Raw genomic sequence first — 18,585 nt, 5'->3', positions numbered from 1 at the left:
GATAAATGTAATGCATGCATCTTAGTTTGTGGAGGTGGCATAAGGACCTTCTAAACAATATTGTAGGGAAATTAGAATGTTTTTGATATCATAACTGTATCTATACATGCTGGGACCATTGACCTTCAGATAATCAAGCGACTACGGCAGTTAACCACCGCGAATCTTAATCCCTTTTGGAAAGCATTAATAGAAATTTGTCCTACTTGCATTATTCACTAAATGTTTCAGTTAGAAGGGAATCTCAAGACCAAATTCCACCGGTAAGAATATGCAGGTAAACTGAAGGTGATGTTCTATGACATCCGCAATGTCTAATATAACTACGCTGGGTCAATGGGATCCATGTGCGGCCCTGAAATTAGTGGATATAATATTTGGGAAACATCTGTGTTTTCTTAATTTTGTCTGCGACACCAGCGTGGGTTCATCTTTGCTAGGGAAGAATTCGAGCGCACAATAAGAGCAATCAGACCATCATGGTTCCTGTGGCGCAAAACTTATCGTAAAACTTCTGAAGAAGGGTCAGACTCGCAACATTAACTGTTTCCCTCTTGACAGATGTTGCTGAGTTTCTCCAGTATTTTCAGTAGATTCAGTAGATTCCCAGCATCTGATATATGGTAATTTTATTCCTACATAATGTACTCATATACATACACATGGCAATTGAGCTATTTTGAACCATACACAGAAGAAAATGTGCAAATTGTACACGAAGTCTGATCCCTCAGTTTTAGCTGAATCAGAGAACTGTGGTTTGGTTTGTAGCCGAAGGCATGTGGAACCATTTGATCTAAAATATCAGGATGTTTAGCACAAATGGGGTATGGTGAGATTTGTTTCTTGGAAATACTTGTAAAGATAATGACACAAAACTATGAAATGTTTGACAGCTGAGTAATGGCTGTAATTCTTTATGACAGTTTTGTATTCCCAGCATTTCAGAGACTAGTCCAACTCAGTATGGGATAATGGTGATCTCAAATGTATGACAAATGCGAATACAACGAGACCAAATTTGCTACGCAATTAGAAGTTATGATTCGATTCTCCCTTATTTTAGATTCATTGCTTGTTGCTAAATTGCAATTCCCACGACCTCAGACTAAAAAACGATTGTTACACACATCATTTTTCATGTCACGCTGAATAATTTACGATATCAGCAGTTGCAAATTGAGCATAATTTTTCACATACACAAGTGTGAACTCTTGTATTGAAGATCGATACGAGGATGTTTAATAATGAGACAGCTGAAGATATTTGTGTCTGAGTTTTTACTCTGGATGGGCTGGCAGTGACGTGGTAGGATTCATCCCAATTACATACAAGTGTAAATTCATTCCTTTACTTTGATATTTCTGCAATAAGTGCAGATAATAACGCTCATTCCCATTGATCTCAGGTTCATTGTTATCTTTCTTGGGCCATTTGATTCTATTCTTAGTTACTACCAACTTATCTATTTACCTTAGCTCGTTTCTCCAATGATTGGATAGTGGCTGTAATAACGTCAGGAACTCAGTGGAACTGGGTGATTGCAACTGAACATTTATTTCTGAATGAGTGCACTTCGACGTATGGTCGGAGGTGTGCCAGATCAAGTTTAACTGAGCTGAATGTCAGGTGCTGCATTTCCGCAAGGAAAATCAACAGTTGTGGTGAGTGAGCCTGCAGATGACACCAAAATTGGAGGTGTAGTGGACAGCGAAGAAGATTACCTCAGATTACAATGATATATTGATCAGATAGGACAATGGGCTGATGATTGGCAGATGGTGTTTAATTTAGACAAATGTGAGGTGCTGCATTTTGGGAAAGCAAATCTTAGCACGACTTCCACACTTAATAGTATGGTCTTAGGATGTAAGTTTCCTTACAGTAATACTTAGAAGATCTTTATGCCTCCTCCACAAACTAAGAAATGTGTATTGCATTTATCTTCTGCCTAAGAGGTTCAAGAGTGCACTTTCACTTCTGTTTGAAATGTCAACTGTTCCTAAACAAAGAGACCTTGGAGTGTAGGTGCATAGATCCTTGTAAGTAGGGTCACCGCTAGACAGGATAATGAAGAAGGAGTTTGGTATGCTTTCCTTCATTGGTCAGAGTATTAAGTGCAGGAGTTGGGAGGGCATGTTGCAGCTGTCCTCCAGGAGATTGGTTAGGCCACTTTTGGAATATTGTGTACACTGCTGGTCTCCCTCCTTTTGGAAAGATGTTGTGAAACTTGAAAGGGTTCAGAAAATTGTTCCAAGGATGTTGCCAGGGTTGGACGATATGAGCCACAGGGAGAGGATGGATAGGGCTGGGGCTGTTTTCCTTGGAGCTTCAAAGGCTGAGAGGTGACCATTCAGAGGATGATAAAATCAAGAGAAGTATGGATAGGATAACTAGACAAAGTATCTTCCCTGGGATGGGGAAGTCCAGAACTAGAGGGGCATGGGTGTAGTTGAGAAATAAAAGAAATATAAAAGGCAACTTTTTCACGCAGAGCGTGGTACATGTATGGAATGAGCTGCCAGAGAAAGTGGTGGAGACTGGTACAATCACAACATTTAACAACCATCTGGATGGGTACATGAATAAGAAGAGTTTAGAGGGATATGGGCTGGGTGCTTGCAAATGGGAGTAGATCAGGTTGGGATATCTGGTCGGCATGGACGAGTTGGACCGAAGGGTTTGTTTCTGTGCTGTACATCTCTATGACTCTATTAATCAAGTTAAGGAACTTGGGGGCTGTTGCAGGACAGAGATACTTGGTGTGTAGGTTCACAGTTTCTTGAAAGTGGATTCGCAGGTGGACACGATAATGAAGAAGGCATTTGGTCCAGTTGCCTTTATTGATCGGTGAAACTGATGTAGGTTTTGTGAAGAGCTGAAAATGTGTTGCTGGAAAAGCGCAGCAGGTCAGGCAGCATCCAAGGAGCAGGAGAAATCGACGTTTCAGGCATGAGCCCTTCTTCACGGAATGAGGAAAGTGTGCCCAGCAGGCTAAGGTAAAAGGTAGGGAGGAGGGACTTGGGGGAGGGGCGTTGGAAATGCCATAGGTGGAAGGAGGCCAAGGTGACGGTGATAGGCCGGAGTGGGGGTGGGAGCGGAGAGGTCAGGAAGAAGATTGCAGGTTAGGAAGGCGGTGCTGAGTTCGAGGGATTTGACTGAGACAAGGTGGGGGGAGGGGAAATGAGGAAACTGGAGAAATCTGAGTTCATCCCTTGTGGTTGGAGGGTTCCTAGGCGGAAGATGAGGCACTCTTCCTCCAACCGTCGTGTTGCTATGGTGTGGCGATGGAGAAGTCCAAGGACCTGCATGTCCTTGGTGGAGTGGGAGGGGGAGTTGAAGTGTTGAACCACGGCGTGGTTGGGTTGGTTGGTCCGGGTGTCCCAGAGGTGTTCTCTGAAACGTTCCGCAAGTAGGCGGCCTGTCTCCCCAATATAGAGGGGGCCACATCGGGTGCAGCGGATGCAGTAAACGATGTGTGTGGAGGTGCAGGTGAATTTGTGGCGGATATGGAAGGATCCCTTGGGGCCTTGGAGGGAAGTAAGGGGGGAGGTGTGGGCGCAAGTTTTGCATTGCAGGTTTTGTGAAGACGTGTTGCCAATGTACAGGACATTCTTTAGACCAGTTTTGGAAAATTGTGTTCAATTATGATCTCCTTGCAGCAAGAAGGATGTTGTGAAACTTGAAAGGGTACAGAAACGTGTGCCTTTCCTATACACTGTTGTGGTGCCTTCTGTGTTCTTTGTGCCATCACATCCAGCAATGGGAGTTCATTGTTGGTTTCCTTCTCTCTCATAAACCTGACCTATGTGAGCATGGTGTTGATAATCTGGTGTGTACCAAGATGTGTGAGCCATTGATCTGTTCACATATTTGGTTTTTGAATGCGAAGTGTGTGGTCAAGCACAGGTGTAATAGTTTGAGTCCTTGTTGAAATGTTCTCCGTCGTGTTGTCTGTTCTGTCTGTCCAGGAGTTTGGCTATTGTCTCTCTGGTAAGATATTTGTCAATTGAAGTGAACAGTGGCATTATATCGAATGATGTCCTTCTCTGTGTTTCTGTTCTTCACGTTGTCTAGGATTAATAGGGTTGAGAAAGATCTTTTTTCAATCATGGACTTATGAATGGTACATTGGAAAATTCACAAACATGACATACAAACAGATTCCAAGGTCCTGGAAATATGGATAGAATGATAAAGTCAGTCTGTCCAGAAAGAAAGATCGCATGGTGGCCTTCAGACAAAAAACGGTCGACTTGTGCACTTTAGCCATTGGTTGCATTCAGCTAGTCCTGACAAGACCAGTGCTTTCTTGCCTGGGGCTGATTGGTGAGAGGTTAGATGCGTAAGGAGAGACGGGAAAGATTTAAAAGGGTCCGAAGGAGCAATCTTTTTCATGCAGAGAGTGGTGACCATATGGGATGAACTGCCAGAGGAAGTGACGGAGGTAGCTATAATTAGGATTGTTTTAAAAAAAAAGCATCTGGCTGTGTGCATGAATAGGAAGTGTGCAGACGGCTATGCACCAAGTGCTGACAAATGAGACGATGCCCGTCTATGTTTGGTCTGCAAGGACGGGTTGAAACGAAGGGTCTGTTTCTGTGCCACGTGACTCAGTTCTTTAGAATGCTAACAGTGGCGAACAAACTGTTCTGGAACCCGCTGGCGCGCGTGCGCAAGCTTTTGTACCTTCTACCCGACTGAAGATGTTGGAAAAGGGTATAACTGGGGTGCAAAGAGACTTTGTTATGTGGCCTTGGAAATGTATTGCCATTCCTTCACTGTCATTAGGTCAAAACAGAAGAAATGCCACTCTACTGTATTGTTAACCTGTCGTCTGCACATGACCTGCAGTGGTTCAAGAAGGAACTTCCACATTCACAACCACAGCTATGGATGGGCAATAAATATTGGTCCAGTCAGAGACGCCCACGTTCCACGAAAGAATATATTTTTTTAAAACATATTTGCAACCAGCGAATTAATCATTTGATGGGTTACAAACACACATTTCCCTGAAAAAAAAAAGGATATTTTGGCAGAAAGGATATTTGCAAAGAGGTACATATCTTGTATGTGTCACGTGGTGGGAACAAGCTCCAATTGCTACCTGGAGAGGGAAAGGCCAGAGCTATTCTGAAGACTTCTTGCAGACGACGAGACAAAAGATCATTCATTTTACTGGAAACGAGGAAATGAGGAGTGCAGATGCTGGAGAGTCAGGGTCGAATTTGATTCTGGAAAAGCCCGGCAGATGAGGCAGCATGCGAGGAGCAGGAAAGTCTACGTTTTGGGCGTAAACGCTTCATCAGTTCTTCATTCCTTTTATGGATATGAGTAATGTAATTGGAGGTTGGTTCCGAATTTTAAAGATGCTGTGTTCCCTTTGATAAGTTTGTGTGGTTATAAAACATGACAGTGTTTGACTGACAAATTTCAAAGTGCCTATGACAGTTGGACCTCTGACAACACTGTATAGCTGTCGTTCACAGGTTAATTTATATTGACGTGATTAAATTAGTAATGATGTGGTAATTTTGCTTTGGTAAATTATTATGACAGTGGGGCAAGAGGGTGACTGAATAGCTGATCTTTTTATTTCAGGAAAACTGAAGTCATACCGTCCGAGATTGTACATTGGGCGAAAGGGTGCTTTGGGTTTCATAATCGCTTTTTAACATTGTGTTAACATCTCAGCATCTTGGCAAACAGTATCATTTGCATGGATTTTAACCTTCCCAGTTTCACAGAGGAGTTTTGCAATATAAGTCAGAGATTCTTTCATTGTTTTATAATCCAACTGTGCAATTTGAATTTCATTCAGCAGCAAGAAGTGAAAACATCGCAGTGAATCTTTATCAACAACAAATATCGATAAAATAGAATGTCAATCTCAGAATTGGCCTATCGATAACATGATTGTAATAAAGATCATCTAAACACGGTAAGCATTGTGATAACCTCATGGAGTTGCAAACACAAGAAGCAGGTTTTTCATGATCACATGGTTACGGTTGGGTTAAGAGGAATTGCCCTTGACTGATGCTCAGTGTTTTTGAAAACAGCTGATCAGAGGTGGACACGTGTCCAATAAGAGCAATAAGATGTGAAGACTAGTCCGCCAAGTTTATTAACTTGACCAATGGTGCCAAGCAGACTTCTGTCAGATGGATATTCTCAAACAGGAGATGAGATGCGCATGAGTATTGTAGGCAAGGCCTTCTGCACAACTCGTCCAATGGAGCTGCATGATATGCAGGAAATGCGTCACACGGAAATGTTGGATCTCAAGGGCTGCTGGGTGTGAGGTAATGTGATGGGAGGCGTTTTGTGATGAGTTCCGTCATTTCAAACTTGGGATTCCCGGAAATAAGGGTCTGTGGGTGTCAGAATGACCAAGGGCTTTCAAATGAAAGAAAGGTTACAGAGGCAGAGAACAATGTCACAGCAGAATATGTTTACGTTGTTACTGAATAGTACACTGCCCATCATTTCCACTGTTTCACTTAATTCGTTTTGTCCTTTAATGAGACGTTTACAAGGAGCTAATCTGACAAGGTGAGAATCGACATTTTTTTTTAAGATTACTTACAGTGTGGAAACAGGCCCTCTGGCCCAACAAATCGACACCGACCCGCCGAAGCGCAACCCACCCAAACCCATTCCCCCACACTCTGCTCCTTCACCTAACACTATGGGCAATTTAGCAGGGCCAATCCACCTAACCTGTACATCTTTAGACTGTGGGAGTAAACCAGAGCAAACTCACGCAGACACGGGGAGAACGTGCAACCTCCACACAGTCAGTCGCCTGAGGCAGGAATTGAACCCGGGTCTCTGGCGCTGTGAGGCAACAGTGCTAGCCACTGTGCCACCGTGCTGCCCATAAAAAATCTTGGAGGAGCCAATATTCCTCACGTTCACCATCCTCACCGTCACGTCGTGCCCCCACATTCATTTCAGCAAAATCTAAACACCGTTGCAACTTAAGTGATGTTGAACTGATCCTCATATTTGAAAGCCGCAGACTGGAAATGCTGTGACACAGCCGGCTCACTCTCAGATGTGCAGCGTTTTTCATTCATTGTATAAGGTATGCAACTAGAGATTTCAGCGCAATCTTGATTTCCTGCCTGAACTTGGACTGAGTTGCTGTGTAATATCATTTGTTTGTTTAGGAACTCAACCCCCACAGCAATGTATCTGCATTCTTCAAATACTACTTCGGAATTTGTGCAGTCTAGTCCTTGAATGGCATAGTAGAAGTCATTCAGAAAAATTAACTACCAGAGGAGTGGCAATCTGGGGTATATTGGCGTGGGGCGGTGATTGAATATAAGTCTAACCTATAAAGAAGGAGCGAGGCATTGACTTACTTTCGATCTAACCAACAGAGAGAGAGATAGACGTTAACTGGTGACAGGTCTGACAAACAGAGGGCTGGATGAAGACTGATGGTCAGTCTGACCATGAGAGAGAGAGAGAGAGAGAGAGAGAGCACCGTTGCTACAGAAAAATATCTGGGGGATCACTTTCAAAACAAGGCAAAAGTGAGGGAAACACAAACACACACACGCATGCACAAAACACACACAAACATACATAGATACACCACAGACACACAGACACATACACAGCATATGTTTCTATTCTAATATTAGTGAATATCAGAAAAAAAAACAGATTAGTTGGATGATGGTTTAGTCAGTGAAATCTATTTTCTTTCTGGGACTTGAATCCTGGACTCTCAAGTTAAAAATAATGAGACTGAAGACTGAATTAGGAAAAAACTAAAACACTATTTGCTATTGAGATTGAATTATATCCAAAAGATGAAATTCGGGTGTTGAAAGGAGACAAGAACACCAAACCAAATGGGAAATGACAAGCTAAAAGTTTGGAAGAATAAATCGAAAAGGGGTGATGGAAGAAGAATGGCAAGAGAGCAAATACAGTGACAAAGTGTGCAAAGTGCAAACTCAAGATTTTCATTCGCTGCTTTAACTTGAAAATATCATATTGTACTTCGTCTACCATCAACCTGCATATGTCCACCCCAAAACAGGCAGTTTTCATCTCAACGTGAGCATTTTCTCGTCAATCAGATGCTGCTGCTTGAAAGGCACAACAGGAGACCACATTTCTGAGTAATTCAGAAAGGTAAGCAAAGTTACATCATGGTGAAGTGTGGCGCTGGAAAAAAGCACAGCAAGTCAGGCAGCATTTGAGGAGCGGGGAGTCGACGTTTTGGGCATCCTGAGGAAGGGCTTACACTTGAAATGTCGACTCTCCTGCGCCTTGGACGCTGCCTGACCTGCTGTGCTTTTCCATCGCTACACTTTTCGATTCTGATCTCCAACATCTGCAGTCCTCATTTTCCTCCAAATCATGGTGCAATAAAGCAGAAGCAATCTTAAAGCAACGGTGTGCAAATTCTGGTGTTGCAGACAGCGAAAGGTATTACAAAAAACGAGCAAGTCATGCAAGCTTTCACAGGTCTTTGATTATTCCCATCATGACGTAATTCCCCCTTCCGCCTCTGTTCTGGGAATATCAGATTTAACCTCGTGGATAATCTTCTCCTCATCAGCAACTCTGCTGGAGCTGTCCGTGTAGTTGTGTGAGGTTTAATCGCTTCATCAAACGGGAACCGACACTGTTTGTTCAGCCTGCATTCAAAGTTGGGAAGGCTTTTTTCCGCCAAACTATTGGGTGATGGATAGCATGAAGTTGACGGACATGCACAAAGCCATTCATCTTTTGGAAGTACTCAAAATCGTTGTTGGTAAATGATGTCCCAATGTCCGTGGCCAATACTTCAGAATCAGTGTATCATGAACGATGCTCGCAGCTTTTCAATCATTATCCCTGAATTGTCAATGCATTGTGCACGCACGCTAAAAAGTTGAATGGGCATATACAATAGCCAAGAGCATTGGGCTCTTGAAAGGACCGGCACAGTGGCGGGTATTCATACCAAGTGTTTCCCTCGCCATTTCCATTAATTTGGCAGTCCTGCTGGTAGCATTCTTTGCCCTTGCAGGTGCTGTGGGCGCTGCTCCCCTATGTTGGCATCTAATCCTGGCCACCAGACATAACCTCTCGCCAACATCTTCATGTTGGTCACCCCTGGATGATGATGGTGGAGTTCAGCCAGCGTCTTGAGGAGACTTTTGCTCAGGACAATAACCATTGATCCCCACATTAAAAAAAAAACCCATCGTCGACGGCGAGTATTTGGGACTTATCCATCTGCAAGAAGCAGTTTACTGTTTGTTTCAAATCCCCTCAGAGGTAAACCGACCTATCTTCTTCACAACCAGTGCGACTGGTGCTACCCATCTTGCAAACTGGACTTGTCTGATGAATGCTTCACTTACAATCCTCCTGATTTCTGCTTCTGCTGTCAGCCATTGGGCGCTGGGCGGGCCTTTTGTAATCATGGACTCGCTTCTTGGTCAACATGCAAGGAGGCTTTGTCTCGTTTGATAATCCCTAGAGCTTCCTGAAAATCCTCTGGGTGATTATTTGCGACTGTATTCAGCCAACCATTTTCGAACAGCAAAATGCTGAAACAATCGAGGTGATTTTCTTCTCAACCAATCCCGCCCCAACTGTCTTGGGTGCGAGCCTTTTGCTAAAATCGCTGGTAACTGAAGCAGCTGCCTAATCATACTAAACCATAACTTAAGTTGTATCCTTAACCTGGAAGGCTTCCACACTGTCGGTTCTAGGTCGAGTCGAGGTCTTAAACAAACTTAATTTGGAGTTCAGAGGGCAGTTTCTTAAAGACAAACAACTTCAATCAATGATATGGCCGCACCAGCACTATACTGCATTAGAGCTGGGTGACCATTTCAACAGGTACTTACTTTGGTCAGTTCTGGATTGTGAGCTGCAATGCAATTGAATTCTTGCAAGCCAGGTGTAGGTGGGCTTCCCGGAGTGTGCACTCCCCTGGATACTGGCCTATGAGCTCTCTTACTCAATTCTGGCCCAGTGGGACTCTTTTTTTTTCTGTCTCAAGATCTTATTCCAGCAACATCTGCATTGTCTTTCCGACCCAGGTCCTGAGGAAAGCATGAACCACTTGACAAAGACTTGGCTTTACCTTCTAGTGTTCCTGTGGGCTGATCTGGAGACCCTCTGTCCACTATATGCCCTGAGTGAAGCTGTGTAATTGCCTCCACTCAAGCGGTATTCCTCAGCGCAGTTATTCTTGCGATGCTGGCTATTTGCACTGACATACCCTGCAAATGTTATGCTCCACTTGCTGCATTTCCGGTTGACATGGCCTATTGAAGTGCCTGTTTGAAGTCCAGTGTGGCTTCAGTGAGTAAGTGCTTTTGCAAGGTTATGTCATTCATCCCACTGACACTGAGGCCACAATCCCGTCACCAATTGACCCTTTATTTACACGTGGGAACCTTTTTATGTTGCTCCAGCTTCTTCACACCAAGCTGGTAATGAACAGAACTCTGACACTCCCATTTATTTTAGTCAGCCAGGGCTCCCTGATTGGATCAGGTTAACAGCTCCAAACACGGAAGTCATTCTATGAAATCGAGATGGCTAACTTTATTATAATCACGGCACCAACTGCATTCCAGTTGGCATCTAACCCCTCCACACTTGGTTGCCTACGTGCCTGGTACCTTAGCACTCAAGCCACCTTGCACCCCTACTAACCTGGTGTCTCACTTCATTCCCCCTTGGTCAAATTACTCTTACAACACTAGCAAATCATCCTTCCTGCATGTCACAAAACTGCTTCTTGTTTCCTAAAACCTGGTCCATTTCCCAAGGATGGTAGTCCTTGTTTTTTTTTTCCAGAGATGTCATAAATGCTAATGGTGCCTATTAGAATGGTTCGGTACAACGATTATAGGGTACTGAGAGACCTTTTTGCTTTTTTATGTAAATAGATGAGACTTCAAGCCAAGGTGGTCATGTTCTGGAAGTTACTTGCATAATGAAAGGGTCCAGCTGAGCTGTTCAGTTCAGTCCAGATCTAGTTCCAGATCTAGAACAGCGCGCTGTGCGAAAACTCTCTCTCTCTCCTTCTGCCCTTCTAAGTGGATCGTGCAGCCATCTGTTCCATTTCATTTATTGATTTTTAAGGGGGTTTGCTTATTGGGACTAGATTAGATTAGATTAGATTACAGCGTGGAAACAGGCCCTTCGGCCCAACAAGGCCACACTGACCCGCCACCCACGCCCCTATATTTACCCCTTACATAATATTACGGGCAATTTAGCATGGCCAATTCACCTGACCTGCACTTCTTTGGACTGTGGGAGGAAACCGGAGCACCCGGAGGAAACCCACGCAGACACGGGGAGAATGTGCAAACTCCACACAGTCAGTCGCCTGAGGCGGAATTGAACCCGGATCACAGGCGCTGTGAGGCAGCAGTGCTAACCACTGTGCCACCGTGCCGCTCACCTGTTGTGTATATTCAGAACAGCATAATTAAGTCTAGTTTGGATAGACAGAGTTCATAGGGGTTCCTTATTCTGTTTCGTTATGTAACATTGTGAATTTTTTTTGTGTGTTTGAAAACCTGGTCGTCAAAATGAATGGCTTCCTCCGTGTAATTCTTACTCTACATATACTGACACAGATTGCAAAGTTATGATCTGGGTTGGCTTCCCAAGGATGTTTTGAGTGACCTGCCCTACTCCATAACAGATTCGGGGGACTTTGCGGGATTTTGAAGAGAAAGTGGTAGGTGCTGGTGTTTTTATTTCGCGTGTTGGATTGGTTGGGTAGACAAAGCTTGGGATAGCAATAGCTCTTTTGTCGCTAAAACGTTTCTGGAGGTGGATCTGGTGACCTTGAAAGTTTTGTAAAAGATGAATAAGACCAAACTGCAGGAATTAGCAGACCAGCTGTAATTGGAGCTGCCTGCCTCTGTAAGGAAAGTAGAGGTAATTACAGCAGTAGCTGAGCATTTGAACTTGCTGGAGAAACCATCAGAATCTATAGAGATGGCAAGAATTCAATTGCAAATGAAGCAGCTTGAGTTAGAGGCGAGAGAAAAGGAAAGGGCAGCAGAAATGAAACAGCTTGAGTGACGATTAAAAGCAGCAGCAGATCACCCAAAACATCCTTGGGAAGCCAACCCAGATCATAACTTTGCAATCTGTTTCAGTATGTGTACAGTAAGAATTACACGAAGGAAGCCATTCATTTTGACGACCAGGTTTTCAAACACACACAAAAAAAATCACAATGTTACATAACGAAACAGAATAAAGAACCCCTATGAACTCTGTCTATCCAAACCAGACTTAATTTGAACTTCAAAAGCTGACACTTAAAAGAGAAAGTCAGTTTAAAAGGCAGGAGACACAGGTTGAAGACAGCATTAGCGAGGAAATAGTGCGAACTCATGTGGAAGAGCAGACAGTTAGAATGGCAAGGTTAACAGCTGAAGCGGCTGCTCCATAGACAGTGGTTTTATGGGCTGGTCCATAAAACTCGGTTTGGCTTCCAGAATCAATTTCAGTCCCCAGAGGAACAGAAATTGTGACAAAGGGAAATCCTGATGTGGAAAACGAAAAAGTAGATCACCAGTGAAGATCATAAGGATAACTTACCGCAGGGTAAGAAGGAAACCATTCCGGGAGACAAAGAAGTTGCAAAGCTCCAATGTTCTATTTGTAATAAAGTGGGCGGCACGAAATCACAGTGTTGGTGGGCTTGGAGAAAGCTTTACTTTTCTATTATTTATCCAACATTTTGTAGCTAGAGACCTTTGATAGTGTTGGAAATGGCGAAAATCCACGATTTTCGCTGCACTCATGTACTCCTTTACTTGAGTACACGTGACAATATAATTTAGCTCTACTTCTCGGGGAATTAGTGGAATTTCAGTCATCAACACAGATTCTGTTGAGCTCAGAGGAAAGTGATATATTTGCTGCTTGTTTAATGTATGACTAATGTAGCTCGTGATTCAAACAGACTTAGCGTCTCAAAGGACGTTCAGCTTCCACATGAGATGAGATTGTCTTGCCCATGTTATTGTATTTCAGCGGACAGAATCATTGTCTCCATAGCAACAAACAGACCTGCGTGGAACAGAATGAAATAGGAAAAGAACAAAAACAAAGAACAAAGAAACTTCACAGCCCAAGAACAGGCCCTTCGGCCCTCCAAGCATGTGCCAATCCAAATCTACTGTCTAAACCTGTCGCCCAATTCCTAAGCATCTGTATCCCTCTACTCCCCACCTACTCATGCACCTATCCAGACGCATCTTCAATGTATCTACCATGCCTGCCTCTACCACCTCTGCTGGCAACACGTTCCAGATACCCATCACCCTCGGTGTAAATATGTGCCACGTGTATCCCCCTTAAACTTTTCAACTCTCAACTTGAAAGCATAACCTCTCGTTATTGAAGTCTTCAGCCTGGGAAAAAGTTTATCTCTATCTACCCTGTCTATACCCTTCATGATTCTGAGCTGCCTGAGGAGCCTTGTTCAGCTTCTGCAATTCAAGTTGCAGATGATTCCACTGTTTTTACTGAACAGCGGTGGAGGGTCAGACTGACGCTTTACGGCTATGATGGCAATCAAGTAGCCTGAAATGTCCTGGAAAAAAGAAAGACAAACTACTGCAGATGTAGGGTATCTCTATTAAACAAAGGAAATATCTGATAAGCCCGAAAGAGTTGGTGGTTTTTGTGTACAGAGAAACAAAAGCGAAGAGTTAGAGTCTGCCTTAACACTTCTTCGGAATTTTGCAATCTCCTAGATAGCATCAAGTGCCTTTATTTGTTATTGGAGCTGAACCCATCCGGGCAAGTGGGGAGTATTCCACCACACTCCTGACTTGTGCCTTATAAATAGTGGGTAGATTTTGCAGAGTTAGGAAGTGACTGCAGAATTCATAGCCTCTGACATACTGTTGTGGAACCAATCCTGATATGGCTAATCTAGTGTAATATTAGGTCAGTGGCAATCCTCAGGATGCTAATAATGGTGATTTACGTGATGATAGTGTCTCTTAATATCAAAAGGGGTTGGTTAGAATCTCTATTGTTGGAGATAGTAATTGCCTGACCCTTGGGTGGATCTAATGTTAATTACTACTTTTCCAGAGATCATGAGTCTATAAAGCAGAGGAGCAAAGTTAGCCCATTTGGCCCAACGAATCCTCTATGCCATTCGATCATGTCTGATAAGTTTCATAAACCTACTCTTATGCCTCCTCTTTGTCCCCTTTGATTCCCTTACTCATCAAGAAATTATCACTGCCTTAATTACACTCAGTGACGGTCTCCGCAGCCTTTCTATGGCAATGAGTTCCACAGCTTCACCATCTTCTGGCTGAAGACATTACTCACATGTCAGCTCTAAAGAGTCGTCCCTTCACTCGAGTTTTCAGAGTTCTCCACATTTTTCCAAACTCCATCGAGTACAGATACACAGTCCTCAACTCCTCCTGATATGTCAAATTATTCATCCCCAGGATCATTTTTGTGAAATTCCTCTGAAACCCCTTGAAGACCAAAATATCCTTCCTTCGACCACATGCTCCAAAATCACTCACAACACCTTGAGTAAGTTGTAAATGTCGACTAATAAGTATATGAAAATAATGAGTACATGGAACTTTCATTAGCAAGTTACCTTTCCACATAGTCCACTATGATTTCATTGTATTCTGATTATTGCAATAATTTTCTAGCAGATGATTGCGTGGTCCTGTGTTTAATTTTATGTTTGACTAATTATTTTCAAAGGGCAGTTATTAGAGGAAGATGTAAAATTATGTCCAACATTATCAAACGCATCAAAGCAAATTAAACCTCAAACTGGACCATCAGGTTAGTGCAACCATGTTCTGCTCATATAATTATTGATGCCACTGGATCTGTCCGTTGTGAGCTTGAACAAATATTTTCCCAGTATGATGCCTGTAGTTATTCAATATATACCAGAATAATCTGACTTGTTGCAATTTCATCTGGTCGACCTGCATTGCGCCTCCCCAGTAAATTGGCAGCAACATTCAGCTCTCCTATATCGATGCTGTGAGTTCCAACCTGTGGATCACACCAAGTCCCACCTGCTTCAGAGATGTGTCATGATATCTCTGAAGAGGATGATTCGGAAAATACATTGATGCTTTTAAGTACTTGGCACTGTCAATAAAGGGAAGTCAGATAAAATGGTTTTGCAGTAATTATTCAGATTTATTGAATGGTATTGAGTTAAATCGTTTTTGTTTTTACCTGGAATACAGATAAAATTCATTTTTTGAAATTGAGCATCATGATATTGTCAAATGAATATTTTGCTGTACATGTGGACCAATAAGATATCAGATTTCGTGAGAAGGATCTTTGTTTTCCATCAATTCTGCTATTTCAGTACTTTTATACACTCTGTGTTTCCTTTCACAGCACAGGTCACAGAATCATAGAAAACCCACAGTGTGGAAGCAGGCCACCGAGCCCATCGAGTTCATACCAACATTCCATAAAACAGCCAATACAGACCCACTATCTACTACCCATGCAACGTTGCACTCCCTATGGCTTACCTACATAACATGCACATCCCTGGACAATTTAGCATGGCCAATGCACCCTAACCTGCACGTCCTTGCACTGTGGAAGGGAACAGGAGCACCCGGAGGAAACCCACGTAGACATGGCAAGAACGTGCAAACACGACACTGTCGCCCGAGGTTGTTATCAAAACAGGGTCTCGGGCACTGTGAGGCTTCAGTGCTCACCACTGAGCCACAATGCCACCCTCAGGCAGTTGCTCAGTTTCTGAACACTGTCGTCCATTTTTCAAAGAAGAAAGAACAAAAAACGTAACAGCACAGGGACAGGCCTTTCGGCCCTCCAAGCCTGCGCTGATCCAATTCCTCTATCTAAACCAGCCATAGTCTTTCTAAGGATGTGTATCTCTTTGCTCTCTGCCCAATCATGTAATTGTCGAGATAAATCTAAAATGATGCTGTAGTTCTCATTCCTAAAACTTCCGCTGGGAACGCATTCGTGACACCCATCACCATCTGCGTGAAGACCATTCCACGTATATCTCCGTTAAGCTTTTCCCCTCTCACTTTGAGCATGAGACCCTGAGTAATTGAGTCCTCTACTCTGGGGAAATGTTGCATGTTATCCACCCAATCGACACCTCTCATGATTTCGTAAAACTCAATCAGGCTGCCCCCCAACTTCCTTCTTCCCAATGAAAATCCTCCTGATCGACTCAAATTCTCCCCACATCTCGCACCAGACAACATTCTGATGAAACTTCTCTGCAACCTGTCCAAAGCATCCACAACCTTTTTGCAACGTGGTGACCAGCATTGTAACCATTGTTCCAAATATCGCGGAACCAAAGTCTTGTACAACTGAAACATGACCTGCCAAGTCTTGTACTCAATATCCCATCCAATGAGAAAAACAACATACCGTACTCCAGCAAGTCAGCCATAAATCAAAGCTTCCATTTCTGAACGTGGTTCTGAACGCCGTCTTCTTGGACTTCTGCACTCAGCGGTTTGCAGACAGATTCCTTCTTACATTTCAAAGATCAAACATTGCTGTATGTTAATTTTGACGAATCAAGTATTCCACAAACCAAGATTTTTTTTTTATTCCTTAGAAGTTCTTCCACCCATATGTTGATCCACTCGAACACGTTAATTCTCACACTTCCATTATCTTCACAAACCCACGATAATTTAAGAATCTTGATCAGGAATAAGAGCATGCGAAATCGAAGCAGAAGTCGTTTATCCTGAAGCCTGCTAGCTGTTCTATGGAATCAGGGCTTATCTGTTGCAAGTTGTTTTTTTTGTGCTGGTTTCCCATTTCCTTTAACTGTATGATATTTCAAAAATGTAACTAACTCCTCAAATACTTTCAGTGATCTAAGTTCCAGAAATGTCTGGGCGTAGAGCTCCAGGCAGTCACTAATACCTGAGGAGCAATTCAATTTAACCATGTTCAGCAAGTTAGAGAAATTGCACCAAAATTAGTAGTGTAGTACAGTGAAGAATGTTCTCTAAGATTACAAGGGGGCCTTGATCAATTGGGCCAATAGGCCGAGGAGTGGAAGTTGGAATTTAATTCAGATAAATGTGAAGTGTTTCATTTTGTAAAATGAACAAGGGCAGGACTTACATAGTTCATGAAATTTTCCCGGGGCGTAATGTCAAACAGATAGACCTCAATGTTCAGGTGCACAGTTATTTGAAAGCTTTGTCACAGGTAGACAGGTTGGGAACTAAGGCATTTGGCTTCCTTGCCTTCATAGCTGAGGCAAATACATGTCGGAGTTGGAATGTCATGTTGCATTTGTACAGGACGTTGGTGAAGCCACTTTTGGACTATTGCGTAAAATTATGAGGGGTATAGACAAGATGAACAGCCAAGCTATTTTCCTTGGGGTTGGGGAGTCCATGATTAGAGATCATATTTAAAGGTGAAAGGAGAAACTTTTCGAAGTGACCTAAGGGGCAACGTCATCAGACAGAGAGGGCTTCCTTTATACAGTGAACTGCAACAGGAAGTGTTGGATGCAGGTGCAGTTATACTGAGAAGGTATTTGCACAGGTAAAGGAATAGATCAGCTTTAGAGGGGCATGGGTCATACACAGGCAAATGGGACCAAATTTAGTTTGGGGAAACTGGTTGGCAAAGGGCAAGTTGGACTGAAGTGTATGTTTCCGTGATGCATGACTATATGATGGTCTGATTGAAAACCAAAATCAAATTTAAGATGACTCGCATCAGAGAAAAGTTTAATAAACTATCGATTGGATCATGGAGATATGTTTCATTAAAGAACACAGACCTCGACAAATAAGAAGCAACGTACATTCCTAGTATTCAACATGTTTATCGTTGAAGCTTACTTTATAGATAAAATATTAGAGTAACTTAATCCAATCTACACTTCAATTGGAAACTATCCCTTTGGCCCCTGGAGATGACAGCCTTAAATAGTAACGAGGGACCCATACTGCTAGTGGGATGATTGAATTGCATTTGTAGAAGTCAGGAATATTGGAATGCAGTTAAATGGAGTACGCATTTTAAAGCTGCAAGGATAGCGATAACGTTGTCTGGGAAACATCACAAGATCATGGAATATCGAGGGTCATCTATAAAGATTATCCACCACTGACCATCCAGTCACATTGTGAATTGGATTAGGTGCGTATGTAAGTAATTAACAATATGATTGTGCCGTAATTGCTAAAGGTTGGATAAAATGCATGTAGAAATGTTTATGTCTTTCCTTCGGTCAGTAAAGAAGCTTCTGAACCTCCAGATGTTACTTCACATCCGTGTGACATCAATTATCTCTATGAAGCTAAAAATGGAATCTGGGGTCATGTGACTTCTTTCGCCATTCCACCCAAAAGCATTTGTTTCACACCAAAAAAATCTTATAAATGCAAGTTACCTTAAAATGAGCTTACGTATTCAAACTGAAATTTGAATTCATATTATTTCATTTATGTCATTCATGCGTGGGATATGAGCATTATTGGCAGGGCCAGCATTTTTTGCCTGCCTCTCATTGTCATTGAGAAGGT

Source organism: Chiloscyllium plagiosum, unplaced genomic scaffold, assembly GCF_037043375.1.
Source record: "Chiloscyllium plagiosum isolate Xiang-an unplaced genomic scaffold, Cpla_swu_hap1 HiC_scaffold_40, whole genome shotgun sequence".
NCBI classification, from domain to species: domain Eukaryota; kingdom Metazoa; phylum Chordata; class Chondrichthyes; order Orectolobiformes; family Hemiscylliidae; genus Chiloscyllium; species Chiloscyllium plagiosum.
The sequence above is the reverse complement of the archived record's forward strand: the minus strand, read 5'-3'. Positions refer to the sequence as shown.